Source organism: Pelophylax lessonae (genome assembly GCF_965119305.1).
Source record: "Pelophylax lessonae genome assembly, chromosome: 4".
Classification (NCBI taxonomy): domain Eukaryota; kingdom Metazoa; phylum Chordata; class Amphibia; order Anura; family Ranidae; genus Pelophylax; species Pelophylax lessonae.
In genome coordinates, this window is record NC_138771.1 from 205,111,997 (window position 1) to 205,125,887 (window position 13,891).

Below are 13,891 nucleotides of genomic sequence, written 5' to 3' on the forward strand. Positions count from 1 at the left end.
ATCGCCCCAATCGCCAGAGCAAGAGCAATAATTTAAAAAAAGAGCTACACTCTAACTATAAACTGGTAACCGTTAAAATTTTTTAAAGCGTCGCCTATGGAGATTTGTATTGACCGTAGTTTGTTGCCATTCCGCGGATGTGCGCAATTTTAAACCGTAACATGTTTACTCGGCGTGACATCTTTCACAGTATACAAACAAATGGGCTAACTTTACTGTTTAGTATTTTTTAAATGCAGTGAAATGTAATTTTTCCAAAAAAATGGCATTTGAAAGACCGCTGCACAAATACCACATGACAAAAAATATTGCAATGACCGCCATTTTATTCTCCAGAGTCTTTGCTAAAAAATTATTTATAATGTTTGGGAGTTCTAAGTAGTTTTCTAGCAAAAAATACTGATTTTAACTGTGTCAAAAATGGACTTGGGGCTAAAGTGGTTAAATACATTACAAAGTAGATGGGGGCCATTCCCATTGTTCATTTATAAACCAGTATATGGCTGGTTTACAATCTGGCAATGTCTTGTCACCAAAATACTTATCCTGGTGTTTAAGCTATGTGAATAATCAAATGTACATCATGATAAGCAGCCTATGATGACTCGTATTTTGTTTAGCTGAAAACTACATAAGTGTGTGTGATTTCCTAAAGTAGCAGAGCAAGTTCTTTTGATTCCCATCAATCCCAGAAGTAAACTTATCTTTTTCTTAGCTTTCGCATATTGACTGTTTCCAGGGGGAAAAAAAGCAGTATCATGACTCCAGAATGTACTTGCCAATACTTTTTGAAAAGTTCAGCTAACAGAAAACACACACACGCTCCTTTCTACATACTTCATGTTTTTCAGACTTTAGCAATTAGCTATGTCTGGGATAACTGTGTCCTTCTTACTAGCAAATATTAGAGGGGTCACTTTCAAAACACAAAAATGTTTCTTTTTTAAAGGAAGAAAAATAGAATTTATGAAGTTACCATAGAGAGAATGATATCGCAGCTGTATCCAAATCAGTTTTCAATCAAGTTCAGTTTTCAACCATATATCAGGTTTTACTATGTTATTCATCTATTTCTATAAACCCTGCCATTGAAACACCTCACTAGCAAGCTTTCCACTGCACACTCTCTACTTCCCCTCTTAGATGGCTGCTGTATGGGTCCTTGTAAGGGACAAAATATTAAAAAGGTTGTTTTTTTTGTTATTAGACTGGCGTTGTGTTGCTTTGATGTGCATTTACTCGCATTGCATTGCATTAAAATGCATACATGTAGTATTTTAATGCAAAACACCACACTGCATATGACACCAGCTCTGTGGTGTAAACAGGACAGATAGAAAACAATTTTTTTCTATGTGTCCTTGCGCTGACCTGCGTTCTTCCCCTGCGATAAAATGCAAGTCACTGCAGTATGTGTGAACAGGGCCTGAAGGAAGTCTGAGTATAGGTGCAATGCTGCTGATGATTCATTGAATATATTAGTAGGCTGTCGATGAGAGGGATACCAGTACTGTTTCCTGATCTTCGACTGTGCCAATCACATGTCTTTACCCAAACTCCAACCCCAGAGGATGCCATTTGTGGGGAAACGCGTCGGACGGAGTCGGTGTGTGAAGTCATCACGCTCCAGCGGGGCCAGGTGACACCTTGGCTTGTTTTTCACTATCGTTGGCTTTAACTGTGTAAATGTAAGTGCAACTCTGTTTAATAAAAATAAACGTTCAGACAGTATTGTGCTATAAAACTTCTCCCTGTCTATATTTCATATATGACTGTGTGGAGAGTGAAGTGCTAGCCCTTGCGGTCCACTGGTGAGAGTTTACTCTCAGAAGTCTGCTGTCGGTGATTCTAATTAACCCGGGGAAAGAGTATATGCACTTTTTGATCTCTGTGACTCAAGATCATTCTCGACTGGTAAGAGGCCCCTTTTTTTCCTAAAGAGCACCACTGGAGCACTGATTAGTGGAAGATTTTTTCTTTATTCACCTTTATTATATATGGACTTTTCTTTGCATTAGAGGTTGCCTTGGATGGACTTTATGTTTATTATGAATTATTGCATCGCATCTGTAATCTGCACATTGTACACATCATTTTCTGGCATATGTTGGTTTATCAAATTGTTTACTCATTTTTTTGCATGCATTAGTGGTTTCATATGATAGTATTATGCATTTTTTTTTTTTTGCACTTTATTATAAATTTTAATATTTAAAGGGACAGCACACCTTTTTTGTTTATAGTACAACACATTTGGGTACCATGGTGGGGAGGGCGGGGGGTTGGGGTGGGGGTTGAGGAGGAGCTATTAGTAGAATTGCACTTGTACAGGCTCTAGATGTGCACCAAATGGAAATTTTGGTGTCGAAACCTAAAAGGCAGGATGCACTTGGCCAAAGAACGAAACCCAAAATGACAGATTTGAAAAACTATTTATATTTTTATATATAATTGTATTATATTTGACTTTTTAATTAATATCAATTTAAATGAATATGAATTTATTGTTGGACATTAGGCTGGGTTCATACTGGTGTGATGAGGGAAACCATGAGAATCCTGTGCGGGTTCCCACGTTGCACCTGAATTACAGACAGTTCCCAATGACATCTGCAAACCACTGCGGGTGTGAATGCAAAAGTTAATGAAACCCCAAGATCGGTTCGCAGATCACAGTGCGAACTGTGAAATAGTACAGGATTCAGATCGCAAGGGTGTTCACACCTTTGCGATCCGATTCCATTGTGGACCAAAAAAAGTGTCCTGTACCATTTTGGTACGAATGTGATGTGAATTTAGCCATACAACCTGTATTGCTGAATTTGCATCATACAGACATCGCATGTGATTTGCACAGCAACGCAGTGCAAATCAAATGCGATGTCTGTGTTCGCACCAGTGTGAACCTAGCCTGATTGGCACCTTTAGCACAAGAAAAACTCAAGAAAAATTTATCCCTTTAAGTTTTTTATGTATGTCTTTACACTGGTCCTCTGCACTACTGTTGTGGTGTTAAAAATCATGCTTGCTGCATTTCGCACCTCCCTATTGAAATGCATTGAAAATGCAGCAAGAATGAATCATTAATGCACCCATGTTATTTTTTTGATGTCACATGACCTATGAAAAAACAAACTATAAGCACAGTAATTCTTGGTTAAATGGGTGCAAAATTGTGGCAAAATTGCCACGAATTCGCAGTAAAATCGCCGCAAAATCGGATGCATTTTCAGCGCCATTATTGCCACCTTTTGCCAGTAACACCATTTTTCGCCCGATATGTTTCGATGGCGGAAATTTCAATGCATCTCTAAAGCCTCGTACACACAATCAGATTATCGGACGTTTTTTCTTTAGTTTTTTGTTGCATGCTAGTCTCATATGGAAAGTGAAGAGGTTACTTTCATACAAATATTCTCGTACGACAGAATTCAACTTCAGAAGTGATGTCATGTGTTGAATTGTTTTACAGTATATGTATTCTTTCGTTTCCGAGCATGCCTAGTCTTGCTCTTTTATTTTTTTTTTTTCGTAAAAAAACAGTACTAAATAAACAAAAGTCGGACATTGTGTTCATATACGATAAAAATTTTATAGCCTGCACATCCAGTTTTTGTCGTACGAAAATTCGTAATCGGCTGTCAAAAGCACTATACTAATATCCGAAAACCGGCAGATCGGTCGTTGGGCAAAATTTTACTTCCGATTTTCTTATCGTGTGTACGGGCCTTAGTAGTCTCACCGAGGAAAAGATCAGCCCCACCACCTCACACAGCTAGGCAGTTTCTTGAATGTTGGAGTTGCTAGAGGCCAAACTCAAACCATAGGGTACATTTTAGAAATGGGTTAAAAAATGTTTCTGTGCACCACTGCTTTTAGGAGTCAAAATCTGGTAACACAATAAAGATAATGGCTGAGCATAAAAAAAAGTAAAATAAAAATAAATGTTAGGATGAAAGCCCATGGACATGCCCTGTTGGATCATTTGATGATCTGTCCACCAATCATGGAAGGTCCAATATTCTACCAATGAAAGAAAATCGGTGGATTGTGCATATGTCAAAACCAATGTCCTTCTGACAAAAAAGCAAGATATACTGTACCTGCTTCTCACGTAGGTAAAGCATGTAAAAACAATGTGATTGCCTTTTTAGAACAATGGGATATTCCACACACACTCTCTGTACTGATTTTCAAACATCTACAAACATTTGGTGTATACTGGTGAAAATACATAGGATTTCATTTGATTTCTTATCACTAGCGGTTATGTGCACTTATATACTTTAACCACACAGGCAATTTTGTTTTTCAACTTCTATGGTAAATCAGAGCTATTGTTTTATTGAGAACAGGCCCTTTGACATAAATGCATTTTTAAGTAATATGCAGTTAGTCTATCTTACAAATTGATTTGAATAGCATCTGGTTTGAATAAGCCCTAGGGGGCTTCAAGCCACAGAGACTTCTAGTCAGCCAATAACATCTTATTTTGAATTCAAATATTGTATTATTTTCTTGTATAAGTAAAGAATATTTATGTGTCGTCAGGGGACACTTCCACTCTTGCAGAGCATTTGATTGCTGGATATGAACTTAATAAACCCCTTATACAAAAACCTACATTTATTGTCTTTAATGCTCTATGCCACTAAGACATTCTGAATTATATTTTATTCCTAAAGGATTTTCACCAAATGAAATATCAGGCTTTTGAACATATTGTCAAGGTCTTCAAAGATTTTAACTATCATTTTTGTAGTTTGCACCCCGACACCTCTCTTTCAATCAAAGAACATAACCGCCAGGTGATCTTCAACTACAGTATCTCACAAAAGTGAGTACACCCCTCACATTTTTGTAAATATTTTATTATATCTTTTCATGTGACAACACTGAAGAAATAACACTTTGCTACAATGTAAAGTAGTGAGTGTACAGCTTGTATAACAGTGTAAATTTGCTGTCCCCTCAACATAACTCAACACACAGCCATTAATGTCTAAACCGCTGGCAACAAAAGTGAGTACACCCCTAAGTGAAATGTCCAAATTGGGCCCAATTAGCTATTTTTGGTCTCAGTCATGTGACTCCTTAGGCCCCTTTCACACAGGCGGACCGTTCAGATCCGCCTGTCCGTTTTTTTGGCGGATCTGAACGGTCCCCTCAGCAAATTTACACTGTTGTACAAGCTATACACTCACTACTTTACATTGTAGCAAAGTGTCATTTCTTCAGTGTTGTCACATGAAAAGATATAATAAAATATTTACAAAAAATGTGAAGGGTGTACTCACTTTTGTGATATACTGTACATAGCTGAACAGTTGAGTCATAAATGCCCAAAAAAATAAAAATGTAATAGAATTGGTAGACAATACTGTCACCTATGAGGAGGTAGAGTTAGAAGTCTCTAAAACACGTCTAATGCCTTAATGCCTATGTGTTACTAACTTCTTACAGTTTTTTTGTCCCTTTATTTTAATGCTTTCAATTCTTTAACTTCAAATGATAGTCCTCAGCAGCTGCCTCCCAAAGTCCACAAGGCACTTATCTCTGTTATCTGTAAAGCAGGCAAAAGCCTACTTTCCACTATCAGTTACAGGCAAATCCCCCCTCCCAAATTAAATGTAAAATTGCTAATATCACCCAAACAGTCTTCTTTTCCTCGTACGTTTTTAACAGATTAAATGGAATTTCGTATTGAGAAATGAAGGATGGAACTACCAGACTATTAGCCTTGCATATAAAATGCAGGCCATTGCATGTATAGAATTGTGACTTAAGACAAAAAATTATGTAAATGATCTTAGGTTAATACTGATGTACCCCAGGTTCAGATCCGGGATGGTCACTCATCAAAGCTGAACTCTGGCCATACCTTCAGGTGATTGAAAAGGCAAAAGGTTCTTTATCTTAATGCATTCTAGACATATGCAGTTCGTTTTGTTCTGAATAAATATTCGGACACATTTTTAGTTATTCGGATATATCTGAATACCTGAATTGCAGTATAAACAACGTTTACCAAATGCTCCGAATAACAAAACAAAATTCTTCTGAATTTTGGAAATTGAAATTAAAATTCAAATTGAATATTAGATCGATTTCCAGTCAAATTCAAACTGTAAACATATTTCTGAAATCAAAGACAGTCTGTGTTTATAGAGTGCCATTTCAAAATATGGCTGTTTTTGTTAAGCCAAAGATGAGTTGTAAAACCAAATTTTTTGTCATGCACATGTGTAATGCATTCTATGCATTAAGATAAAACACCTTCTGTGTGCAGCAGCCCCCTCAGCTCCCCCAATACATACCTGAGCCCATCTCTATCCAGCAATGTTGTTTCCTGCTTCCCGAGACTCCCCTTCTCATTGGCTAAGACAGCAGCAGAGCGCCAGTGGCTCCCACTACTGTCAATCAAAGTCAGTGAGCCAATGAGGACAAAGAGGGCCAGGGCCTAGCCACGGCTCTGTGTCTGAATGGACACACAAAGCTGTGGCTTGGCTCAGGTGCCCCTATACCAAGCTGCTTGCTATGGGGCACTTGTCAGGAGGGAGGGGCCAGGAGTGCCGAAGAGGGACCCCGAGAAGAGAACCACTGCACAGAGAAGCTAAGTATAAAATGTTTGTTATTTTTAAGCAAGAAAAAACAAGACTTTAGTATCACTTGTAGTCTTGCACAGTTACACTGGCTCCTTTTATGTACTAAAATTGCTTACTGGTTTCATTGCACACTGTGAACTTCTCACAGTTGTAGTAAGGCGACCCGGGTCACTGTGAGTGTTAGCAATCTATGCCTGGTTTTGGTTAAGACAGGCCTGCTGATTGCACACCTGTGGGCTGGGTTCATATTATTCCAAGGTTTAGCACTCAGAGCTCCCAGTTGGAGACAGCTGCACCCAGCAGACACAATGTCTGGCCCAAGAGAGTCAGGAGGACTCCAACCGACAGACACAAGGTCTGTGTGGGAGTCAGGAGGGCTCCCACCATCCCTGAGAGAGAGAGAGTAGGGCTGGGAGTCAGTGCAGCACATGCCTGCTATCCATGTGCACCATGTTGGGTAATTGAAGTCTGTGGGAGACAGACAAGGGCCTGGAGTTTGAGGTCAGAGCAGCAGTGCTGCAAGTACAAGCCAGGAGGGCTGCAAGTTCAAGCCAGGAAGGCTGAATGATCATTCATTTTTTGCTGAGGATTGAAAGGCTGAAACCCCTATGTTATTTTTCTGTTTGATGAACTTTCCTTTAATAAACATGGGCGAGGAAAGAAAAAGTGAGTGGCGGTGTCCTTTAAACGCTCTACACTTAATGTGAATCTCACACAGTGTACATTAGAATCTGCATCATTTCAGCCAGGGTTCACCTCATTACCTGTTTGATTAAAGTCCAGCTTAATCTAGCCCTTTTCTTCCCCAGTCTGACTGTCCCTGGCCCATGCCTTTCATTCATTGGATTGAAGTTCTTTCAATCATAGAAGCTTTGCATCACTTGTGGGTTTTACCTTGGGCAGTCTGCATGCAAATCCACTCCTTAAGACTGACACCCACGGGAAAAAAGGCAATTTATATTTGCATAACTCCTCCCAAGAGCTATCCAACTAAATCAGAGCTGAGAGCTCTGGAATGGGGTACTGAGGCAGGGTACTGTGATGTCTTCAGAAAGTTATGTACAGCACCCCGCCAGTTCCTCCCAGCAGCCATCATGAGCTTGCATTGCATAGAGAAGCACATAAAGAAAGTATGTAATAATAATGAATGGTGTTATTTCAAATTTTCTGTAGCATGTTGATGTAGGGGGAAAGCCAGGAAAGCCAGGGAAGGCAAAATATTTAGCATACTAAACAGCATTAACTTGTTTAAATGATATAAAGTAAAGATACTGTTTTACACAGTTTTGCTAGAAAAGGTGTCTCCAAATCCAAGTTGACCGGGAAACCTATATGGCAAATAGGCTGATTCAGTGTGGATAAAGTTATGCATTTGGGACTTAATAGTATGCATGCAACATGCAGTAAGACTCTGTAAACTAATAATAAAGCAGGATCTTGTCCTTAAGGTTTGGTTCGATGGTGTGATGCGGGAACCCTGCGAATCCACTGCACCCGACTCGCATGCAGTTCACACTGCCATATGCAAACTGCTGGGAGTGTGACATCCCCAGATCAGTTCGCATATCACAGTGCGAACGGTCAATTTGGACAGGAATCGAACCGCATGGGTGTAAACACCCATGCGATCAGATTCTGGTGAGGACCAAAAAAAGGTCCTGCACGACTTTGGTCCAAATGCAATGTGTTTTCAGCCATACAATCTGTATGGCTGAATTTGCATCACACAGACATCACATCTGATTCGCACCGCAGAGCAGTGCGAATCACATGCGATGTTTGACATCGCTACAGTGTGAACCGGCCCTTAATCACAGACTACATAAAATATGCAAAGTTTAGTCTGTAGTTGCAAAGATTGATAAGAATTTTTCTTGTATTGATATTTAATTTGCTAAGTGGACAAACTCTGTTCCGTTAGAAAATTAGCTCTCTAGGCTCACAGATATATTTTCTTCTCCGCAATGCTAGGAATGGCATTAACTATAGTTTGCAATTCAGTTCACAAGAACATGTCCTGGAACTTAAAGAGTGACCATTGACTAAAGGTCATATTCAAGGTGCTTATCAAAAACATTGGTATGTTTATTGTTGGTGCCTTCACTAAAGCTCAAGTCTTTCAAAATGTCTGGCCTCATATACTGTATATCTTAGGTCCACAGCCTTTACAAAACCTTTTAGCATAGAAGAAACCTGTTAAATAATAATTCGATATATAGCATGTATAGCATATATTTGCATGATCAGAAAGTTTAAGATATAGGAATAAATAAAAATAATTTAAAATATGGTAACTACCTAGAGTAAATCATATTTTTGCCATCTGACAAAAAAACTTTTAGAAATAATCATGAAATGTATTAAAAGGTCAGAGAAGAAACTTAGACAGTGAAAATGTTACAGTCCTTTTTATCAGTGGGGATGCTGCTTACATCAGTGGTCAGTTGAGAAATCTCACCTACATTGGTGTTTAGTGAAGAAATGTCATCTATATTAGTAGTCATTGAGAAAATGCCCCCATGCCCCTACGCACACTTTGCAGACACGCACTTCGTTACCTTTTACATTCAGTTGTCAGTGAGGAACCCCGCTGACAGCTGATGACTCATTGGTTGTTAAGGATGCAGCAGCCAACTTCCTGGCCCATTCCTTAGCAACTGGCTATACAGTGTTTTTAAAGGGGGAAAAAAAAACACAAAATGCATGAAAACTGCATGCAAAAATGTGGGTTTAAAAGCGCAATGTGCCTGAAAAATTAATCAACCGCAAACGCATAGATGTAAACCTAGACTCATTTTGGTGGTCATTGGAAATGTACAGTGCCATCTTAAGAGCATTAAAGGGCCCGGGGCAATGCAGTGCACTGGGGCCCTGCCTACACAATCCCCTATGAGAATAAAATGCAAATTATTGGTAAGGCGATATTTATTGATACAGCAGCGCCAGGCTAATGACAGCTTCCAAGTTTGGCGGCTGGGTCCAGTATACACACACAGGGACGGGAGTCAGACTCGACTGTCCTGTGTGTGCCTGTTCCCGTGGAGGTGGACAGGCATTCCTGCAGTTGTGGCCTGACAGCAGTGCAGGACCAAAAGGCGCTTGCCACCTGCTACATTCGGCGGCGGGATGCACACGGGAATCAGGGCTAATGCTTGCCTGGAGCTGGGTCGCTGGGAAGGTGGGGCCCCCCAGGCAAGTGGGGCTCCCAGGCAACTGCCCAGCGTGCCCATTCGGTAAGATGGCCCTGGAAATGTGCCCCTCTGCATTGGTGGTCAGTGAAAAGACACCCTTTACATTAGAGATGAGTGGAAGAAAGATACCTTACATTGCTGCATAGAACGCCCTGTGAAAGAAGGGGAGCTTGATTGCATGACTTTGACAGGTCAAGATACTGGGCTCTCCTTCTCCCAGAACTATTTTACCCAATACTTTAAAATGAAAGGTGTTTTTCTTGCCAGTGTTACAGCCATGATAAGGCCATGTCAATGCTTTAAAGATGCTTTATTCTGTGCTTCGCACACAAGCAATTCTAAATACTTTTTCCCTTAAAAATAGATGCCTTGACTTATTTACTGTATGCATAGAATGTCTTTCCAGCCTTTAACAGATGTTCAGTATATTCTATACAGTATTTTCCCTTACTCTTATCTAAAATTACAACATATTTATAAAACTGACAATCTATTTCTTCCTTGTTCAGTAAAATTAATATCAAAATCCCTTATATTTCTAGATTATTAAGTATGTTTAATACTTTTCCCCTTCACTTTTTCATGTTTTTATCACGATTTATTAGCCCTGGAGCCAATTCTTATAAAATGTCAGTTTATATACTTTTGCAAACACAATATACCGAAGAGAGAAATTTTTCCATGCAGTTGCAATTTAGCTAAAAATATTTAATTGTTGAGCTTCATTCACATGGCCTTAAAAAATAAAAAAACACATATGTGAGTGTTTTTTTTTTATTAGGCTCCATTCACACCAATGGGTTTTTTCATGCTTTTTTGCAGAAAGGCAGGAAATTATTTTTAACATGGATTCCTACGGAACACATTCACATCAATGCATTGTTGGGCCTCAGCGTATTTGGAAAGGGTTAGGGACTTTTTTAAAATGCAAAACTGTGCTTTTTTGCTTTTTTAGTTCAATAGGCTTCAATGGAGAAGCTTCAGAAAAACATGTAGTGTGTTTCACTGCATTTTAAACTGTGTTTTACCACAATTTTGCCACATTTAACATTTTTTAATCTGCCCAACAACAAATTTGCCCCAAAAAAAAACACAAACCACTGCAAAAACACCGAAAATACACAGTAAAGAAATGCAAAAAGCACTAGCACCAGCAGTAAAAAAATGCAAAGCATGTACAAGTGCAAACCAGGAATGTCCCACTGCCTATGGTTGGTGGTGTGCAGTGAGGGCTTCCTGGTGGGATTGGTCAGGTGCAATTTACTTGCTATGGGGGCATCCAAGCTGAGCCGCAGCTCTGTGTGTCCATTCAGACATGGGGCTGTGGTTCGGCCCCACCCCCTCTCTCCTCAGTGGCTCACTGCCTTTGATTGACAGCAGCGGGAGCCAATGGTGCTGCACTGCTGTCTCAGCCAATCAGGAGGGAGAGTCCCGGGCAGCTGAGTCTCTCCTGCAACATCGCTGGATAGAGATGGGGTTTAGGTAAGTATTAGGGGGGCTGGGGGGGCTGCTGCACACAGAAGGTTTTTTACATTAATGCATTCTAGGCATTAGGATAAAAAAACCTTCTGACTTTACAATCACTTTAAGCAGGAAAACATGTGAAATAACATCAGTAAAATATTTACCACCATGTAAATGGAGCCTTAGGCAACACAACACAATCACTATTTGCTGACCAATCACAGCAGCAAATTTAGAAAACAAAAGTGCATTGAAGCCTTTATACAGTATTATATAATGCATACTTTTTTTCTCTGAGTTATTGTACCATGAATAGGAAAAGGAGAAACGGGCCCCAAATCTGATATCTCTATCTAGTTCAACTCACTTTGATCACTCTGATTGTTGGCCAATTAAAGATCCTAAAACTGACCCTGCCTAAAGCTCACTAACCTGCATGACAGTTGTGATATCAACAAGAAGTGAGAAGGCATACAAATTAGCTGTAATGAGAATAGACAGCTAGCAGATGCACTCTGAGTGTGATTAATGATGAGATCATTTATGGCACTTAGTGAGAACTAAGATAAGTTACTGACAGGACAGCTGTACTGATCACTGCAATTTAACATATGAACCTTAACTGTGATATGGGGATGATTATGAGTGAGAGCATTTCCCCAGTGCATTTCCCCAGTGCATGCTGCAACCAAGCATTGTACCATTAGACACTAAGCACCTTTAAGAAGTCTTGCTTAAAGCATTTTTCTACTTTTCCATTCAAAGTGGAGAAATCTCCACTATAGGTTTATGTGTTACCATTCACACATCATACCTAAAAAATGTTTTTAAAAATATTGTCTGCCCTTTTAGATGTTTCTCAGGAGAAGGCCTCATTACAGATTGTTACTATTTCTAAGGGCCAACTTTTAATCCTTGAACCCTTTGGTAAGACAAACAGTGTTCAGATCTAGTTTACAACTGATAATGAGATCTTCTAACATGGTACAGACAAACAGGTATAATTATGGCAAACACAGCTCCCCAGCCCGTTATAAACAAAGAGAATTAAGTAGGATTTTTCAGTGCTGGAGTTAGGAGAAAAGAGCATCTAAAATGGTGAGCAGCAAGTTATGCTATATGAATAGAAACATATAACACATATAAAGTAGATGTTATTCTAATTTGGCTGCAAAAGTGGAAATATACCTAAATATGCTCAGAAATGGTACCTGCTGTTCTTAGAAATGCTTTTATTGGATTGTGTCTAATACTATAACTCCCCTTCCAACTGGCTCTGGTAAAGAGCACAATTGGAGGACATCAAAGAGTATAAAATTGCGATGAACCTTTATAAAATTGTGGATTTGCACCTTTAGACTGTATTCACTTAATCAAACCTTGAATTAACCATTTATTATCACATTTACTGAGAGTCCCATGAATCCAGCAGATGTAGCTGCATGGATTTGGCCTACAGTCTTGCGAGGGCTTCATCTTCATTTATCCATCTATTGATCCAGTTACTGTGAACAAATGTTTTTAATTGGGTACTGGTTAAATCAGGGGTCAAAAAATTGTTCCTGCATAGGGTCCCTTGGTAATTTTTAAATCAATGCTAACTTCTTTTTATGGGCCCAACGCAAGCATGCAGTTCACAAAATATGAATTCCTAATCTGCACACTCACTCAGTGTCAAAAAAGGTTCTGATGCCAATGCATCAGCATGACAGTCATAGAATTAGTATTTTCCAAATGGGAGGTCAGTAATGGCAGCTTTGATGCTTAATAAAGAAGTACTGACTTCCTTTAAACAATGCATTTGTATATCTCGCCACAGAAAAAAAAATGCATAACTTTCTTTACCCTTACAATATGTTATTGCTTTGGAAAAGGGTATGTAATATGTTAGATATGGACAACATAATTCTACCCGCTGCTATGAATGAGGTCAGGATACATCTATAAATACCATTTTGGTCAACAGAATAGAATGACAGAGTAAACAGGCTTTCTGTAATAAGACTACCAGTACTGTATTTATGGAGAAAATATCAAGATAAATGGATGTCATAAAGGGACCCTTTCAAAGAAAGAATTCATGTATTTTCTCTGGACACAAATTTGATATCTAGGATTTATTTCTAGCTTTTGTTGCTCAGAATAATCCACAGATTTTCCAAATGGTCCATACCTCCCTCCAGTGTCCTGTACTTTGTTCAAAATAAATCCCCCTATAGAAAGACCCTTTGAAACAGGTGTTTGCCGAATAAAAAGATTTTATGGCAACATACCTATAGTGTAACAGACTGCTACGTAAATCTACAGAAAAATGTAGCATTTTAAAATACCAATGCAGTTTGTTAGGAAGACTATATTAAAGAAAATACACTGCTTAAAAAAATTTAAGGAATACTTTGAAAATACATCAGATTTCAATGAGGAAAAATATCATGTTGGATATCTATACTGATAGGGACTGGGTAATGTGTTAGAAATGAAAGGATGCCATATGGTTTAATGTAAATTAAAATTATCCACCTACAGAGGGCTGAATTCAAAGACACCCCGAAAATCAAAGTGAAAAAATTATGCAGAAGGCTAGTCCATTTTACTGAAATTTTATTGCAGACACTCAAAATGGTACTCAGT